Source organism: Triticum urartu, chromosome 5A, assembly GCF_056163025.1.
Source record: "Triticum urartu cultivar PI428250 chromosome 5A, HENAU_Tu73, whole genome shotgun sequence".
NCBI classification, from domain to species: Eukaryota; Viridiplantae; Streptophyta; class Magnoliopsida; order Poales; family Poaceae; genus Triticum; species Triticum urartu.
The window spans coordinates 616,693,619-616,699,897 of NC_141877.1; the positions used below are offsets into that span (position 1 = coordinate 616,693,619).

General features: G+C 45.7%; 1 non-coding gene across 1 annotated transcript; it reads right to left on the reverse strand.

Moving 5' to 3' along the window:
- Nucleotides 1-2,762: 2,762 nt before the first annotated feature.
- On the reverse strand, nt 2,763-2,922 carry LOC125511931 (U1 spliceosomal RNA). Its single transcript, XR_007285199.2, has one exon. It is a non-coding gene; the product is annotated as a U1 spliceosomal RNA (small nuclear RNA).
- Nucleotides 2,923-6,279: the final 3,357 nt, after the last annotated feature.

Consider the following 6,279-nt stretch of genomic DNA (forward strand, 5'->3'; position numbering starts at 1 on the left):
CAGCCTGAGGCTGGGTGGTCGGATCTCGAGATCCATCATCTAGTCCCGGCTGTGAGTTGGGAAGACATAGTTGCCGGTGAAAACCGAGCCGGTTGAGGGTGATGGCGCCGTTTTGCGACGTTACCTTGATGAAGGCATCGTCGTGTAACTACTGTCGACTCATTCGTGCTGCTCCAAGGGAAACCCTAGGATCCGGTCTTCCAGATCGGACAATGGCGGTATTGTGGTGTCGTTTCTCTCTTCGGAGCATCGCTTGTGGAGCAGCGTTGGAAGACAGAGGCAGGAGGTGGAGCAGTTTTGTCTTGCACGGAGTTTCGGTGAAGATGTCAAGTCATGCCTGGATGACAGGTGCTACGTTGTGTCATGCTTGGTCGGCAGATGCTGCGCACGACAGATCTTCCAGAGTCTTCGCGTCTGGATGGACGAGCGCAGGGTGGTGGCGCCGTTGGGCGCCGTGATGGCGTCGACGGATGGCCGGACCGGCAAGGATGATGCGGATCTCTCTCCTAAAGATGGGTCAGTGGTCCGATGATGATGGTGACTTCTAAAATGTGTACATGTGATGTACGGTTTAGGTCTGCTGCACCGACTGTTGGTTCCGATATGTTATGTTGATGGATCGGTGATGACATCAATTTTAGATACGAGGAGTGAGAGCACTCCACATTATCGAGTTTGTAGGTGTGAGTGATGGCTTCGGATGGCTTGATGTATGTTCTTGTTAGACCTTCATTGAATAATTAATAAAGATGGTTGTATGCATCAATTGATGCAGAGGTTTTAACTTTTTTCTAAAAAATAAATTGATACATGGCGTTTGGGTATATCCTTTCCAGAATATAATTGTCATCTGGCCACTGCTTTCATTTCGGAAAACAGGAAAAAGAAACGGGATAGTTGCGGTATCATGAATAAAACACTCTGAATCAGTCATGTCGAGTATTGTCTAGGAAGAGATTTTCTTCACCAAATCAGTGTACTGTGAACTTATAAACCACTATGGAATGGCTACTAGACTTGTCTAAAGCACAAACAGCACACGTTTATGCACGACTTTCTACTATAATTTTGTTGGGCCGCTAATTTTGTTGCAATCATAAACTTTAGGTGCTAGAGCAACAAAGGCATTATATGCTGGCATAATTATTACTTATCACTATAATTTTTGTCCGCTTTGCATACCTTGTTCATAAAAAGGTAAATCATTAATTTGCTTTCTATAATGCAGAACGCTTATGGTGCAGCAGCCGTCGAAGCTGCTCCACGAGACCACGAGTGACAAGTTTTAAGCTCCTAGGCTGCTTTGGTTTAATTTCAGTCTACACACTTGAGCATGTGCTTGGTCTTAATGAATAGTACTTCCTCCCTCCCAAAATAAATGACTCAACTTTGTACTAGCTTTAGTACAAAGTTAGTACAAACTTGAGTCACTTATTTTGGGACAGAGGGAGTAGAAAGAAGCGCACAAAAGGAACACCAAAACTATCGATTCTCTCTATCGTGGCATATGGAATGGATAATCAGCTCTACTTGTACATCGATTTACTCAGGGAACTGAAACATATCCCATGTTCACCTGGAGGCATAATGTAGTGCAGATAGTTCATCTTGGACATTTTGCAGTCTTGCTGTGCCACACTTGTATCAGAACCCTCCTATGCTGTGTTCTGTGTACCATCAGTTCCATGCATGGCCTCTTCTTTTGTTACGTTCAAAGAACACACTACCTGAACGTGTGACTTAAGAGGCTGGAGGAAGCATGGAGTTCAACATGCATGAAAATGCTGATGCTCTACCAGCTTGTTCTGGAAAACTGCTCCTCCCGCAGAGAACAGAACAGATCGGTCGCTCTGTTGCAGTATTCGTCTACTGTCGTTACATATTCACGGTGGCAGGAGCTCTGAAGCTTTTGCAAGTAGTTCCATCGTCGAGTGTTTAGAGCTTAGTGAGAGGCAGTGTTTCTTTATCAGTTAGGTATGCTATTGAACTACTTATTGAATCTTCTTATTTTGCTGGAACTGACAAGCTTATCAATGTGTGAGGAAGGGATTCCCCTACAGGCGCATGGTTTGGTTTTTAAGGTTGCATGTAGTGGAAAAACACACCTGGTTTGGTTTGGTGTATGGTTGCTAGCCCTGAACATCAAAAAGACATGCATGTATTGCGTTGAACCGTATGCTTGGTGATTAGCATGTGTGTACTTGCTCTTGAGTTGAGGAATACTCGTTATGAGTTTTGTGGAGTGTTATTTATTCATTTTAGCACAGAGAATTGCTAGCTGGTAGCCTTGGTTGGTGGCACATCTGAGTGTAAAGTTGTTGACGTTTTAGTTAGTTTCAGGCTCAATGAATGGAACTAAAGCTAGGTTTTCTTGTCTAGAATTTTCGCGGCGAAATGCTAAGTCTGTGTGGGGTGCTTGGCTCTGCTTGAACTGACAAGCTATAGGAAAGCCTGCAGTGAGTTGAATCGATTCTATCTAGGAGTACATGTCTCTGCATGTTGTATGTAACATTAACATGAAGGTAAAAGAGCACCAGAATATACAAGCAAAGATGCATATATTTGGTTGCCAAGAGAAACTTGGATCAGAACCATCCAGCAATTGCTGAATTTTGTTCTCTGTTCAAAGAACACACTGCCTGAAGAAACTGCTGTCTGTTCTATTCAACAGATGAACCAGACTAGGAGCACTGCATTGTAACACCAGACTTAGTAAGCAGGCCAGGTCTGGCAAGGACCAAGATTAAATTTCAAAGGATTGGCAGGGGCCGCGCGAACGCGTACCCCCTCTATCACAAATTATGACATTCATTCTCCCACTTGGGGAGATGATGGGCCGACGCACCCACCAAGTGCAATGTGGGCCATTGACCCAGGCCACGGGCCTTCTTGATCGCCCGTCGACCCCGTCCAGGTAAGTAAGGAACAAGGTTGCACCTCGCCCTCCTCTTGTAGCCAGCTCTTCCTCTCGATGCTCCTCGGCTGGGCGAGGTGGGACTAAAAACCGAAGCACACCAGCAGCGGGGGCGAAGGGAGGCACGCGTTCTGGGAGATTGGCTTCAGCGGGAAGGCCGTAGCTGTTTTTTGCCAGTGTTGCTCTTCTTGTCCTCTGAAATCCTCTAAAAAGGAACAGAACCATGACCAATTCTTTTCTTCAGAAAAGAAACGGAACCGCATCCACGCCGGGAGCAAGCTGCGGATCCTCGTCGCCAACGCTGACCTGTAGGTAGCCGTCCTCGATGAGGGGGTGCTTGGTTAGATCGGGACGAGGTGGGCGACGTGGTGCCGTCGGATTTCCGCATCGCGGCGCACGGCAGGGACTACTATGTGCAGGGACTACTATATTTGTTTAGGGAGGGAGTATAAACTAGTGAGTCTTAATATTACGAACCTAGCAACTATACTCAATCACACAAACGGAATTGCTACTCTCTCAATTGATTCACCGAGTATCCAAGTCTGGTTGATTACAAACCAGAGAGGAGGAGCACTAGCCCTGGTCAGGGTTCTTCAGTTCAGTTCTAATCCACTGGATGCCGATATAGGTGAACTGGATGCTACTTGATACACTCCGCGCACACTTCCAGTTGTGGCCCACTGTCAGTATTTATCCATTCGTCCCCGGCATGCATGCTTTACCCATGGTGCTGGTGGTCTCCCTGACCTGCCGGACCCACCCTCCTGCTCATTGGTTTCAGGTTCAATATTCTTGCCCGTCGTGGTGTTACCTGACTTGTCTTCAGTTGGCAAATTTTCGTGTTTTGACTCTTTTCTGAAACATATTCAAGATTTGACCCTAGTTTGAAAAAAAATCGAGATCTGACCCTTTTGCTACCGCCAGAGTCCATGGCGGTAGGGTCTAACAGCCTACCGCCGGGGACTTTAGCGGTAGGAAACATCCTACCGCCAACCGGGCTGGCGGTAGCTTGCACAACCCTACCGCCAAGGTGCTTGGCGGTAGGCACGAGCACGCATTGTGTTCAATATTTAGGAGTTTTTTGGCGGTAGGGCATGCAACCCTACCCCCAGGGACCTTGGCGGTAGGCTATTATACCCTACCGCCATGGTCCCTGGCGGTAGCAAAAGGGTCGGATCTCGAAATTTTTTCAAACTTGGGTCAAATCTCGAATAGGTTTCGGAAAAAGGTCAAAACACGAAATTTAGCCTCTTCAGTTTCGTCAGATAACATCCTTAGCCTGCTCTTTCTCTTTCTCTTGTTTTGCACCTGCTCGTTCTGCCATGGCGTGGTCTCGGCGTTTCTTGCACCAGTGCTGCATCCGGGGCGTTACACTTAACAGCCGTCGAGGATCATTGTGTTCTGGCTTTGTTCATATTCTCATGGTATTTGACGCTACAGGTGAGGTTGTACCGTAGACGATAAACGATGGACATTGCATGCTCCAACCTCTTGAGCGTTAGCGCACTTAGCTATGACTATGGCTCACTTATGTCTAGCAAGTCTTGCGGACAGGCAAGCCAGCCAGGAAGCTATTGTTTCCAGATGCCTCCTCTTCTTATTCGACTGACATGTAGCTTGCCTGTGAAACTTGGTTATTATTTTTCAACTTCCTCTAAGTTTTCCAGCTACACTTCTAACATAGTTAGATGATTTGGTCGTGTTGGCTTGCTCTTTAGCATGAAGATAACATACTACTATTTATCGTGGAGGCCACTGGCTAGACGACCGCTCTCGCTTTGAGATCATGATGAAGAGATGTACTGCATCATAACTCACGATTTATGTTAGTCACCAACCATTAATGGGTTGCCGGTAAGTTAGCTAGGTATGACCTTACACAGGTCCATCTTATTAATGGTTGTGGATGACTGCACATGTATCATGTATGACTTTGAAATTGTATGTAGCATGCGAAATAATTGATGCAAAGTGACTGTCGGAACAAACTCTTGTGGGAGGAAGGAATTACCTATTTTTAAGGAATAAGGAGTGTATGGTGCCGTTTTATATCATGGTTCACCATATATAAAGGCTACTAGACTTCTCTAAACCACATAGAGCCCGCGTTTATCCACGGCTTTCTACTATGTTTTTATGGTCTGCTAGCTGTTTCGTGGTCGTTTAGCGAATTCCTTGTGAAAAGTTTGTTGCAATCATAAGCTGTAGGTGCTAGAGCAAGAGAGGCATTATAGGCTGGCATAACTGTCACAGTATTTATCATTATAATTTGTGCTGGCTTTGTGTTCTTGCTCACAAAAAAATAAATCATCAACTTGCTTTGTACTAATGCAGAACGCTTTGGTGTAGTAGCCCACAACACTTGGTCGAAGCTGCTCCATGAGCGACAAGTTTTAACTTCTAGACTGCTTTGATCTAATTTCTGTCTACACACTTCAGCATGTGCTTTGTCTTAATGAATAGTACTAGAACAGAAACACGCAAAAGGAACACCAAGACTGTCGATTCACTCTGTTGGGGCGGTTGCAATGGGTAATCAGCCCTGCTTGTACATTGATTTAATCTGCTCAGGGGACTGAAACATATCCCACGATTCACGTGGACGCATAATGTAGTGCAGATAGTTCATCTTGGACATTTTGCAGTCTTGCTGTGCCACGCTTGTATCAGAACCCTCCTGTGTTGTGTACCTTCAGTTCCATGAGTGGCCTCTCTTTTCTCATGTTCAAAGAACACACTGCCTGAACTAAACGTATGAGAGGCTCTACCAGTCTCTTCCGAAAAAGTGGTCCTACAGCAGAGAACAGAACAGAATAGAAACAATGGCCTTTCTGCAGTATGTGTCGTAGATGTTCACAGCGGACAGGAGCTCTAAAGTTCTTGCGGGTTGTTCCATCCTCTGGTGTTTAGAGCTTAGTGAGAGACAGTGTCCAACTACTTACCGGCTCTTCTTATTTTGCTGGAAGCCTCCGACTGACAAAGTTCTAAGTGTAGCTTTGCCTCAAGAGGCATGGCATGCTGGGGCCTTATGGAATTATCAATGTGTGAGCAGGGGATTCTCCTACGGGACGGGAGCATGGTTTGGGTTTAGTTTTGCATGCGTGTTGCTTTTCAGCTACCACAACTTCTTAGTTTCAGGCTAAAGCTAGATTCCGGGTGCTTGTCTTCATGTTGCTCAAAGAAACTTGGATCAGAAGTGCAGAACACTCCCTCCATTACTGAAATATTTTTCCAAAAAAGATGGACCACACCAGGAACTGTATGTGCCAGAGACCAGATGACCCAGCCAAGGGACTGTATTGTAAAACCGGGCTTCTTTAGCAACCAAGGCCAGGGACAAAGATTTAATTTAAAAGAATTGA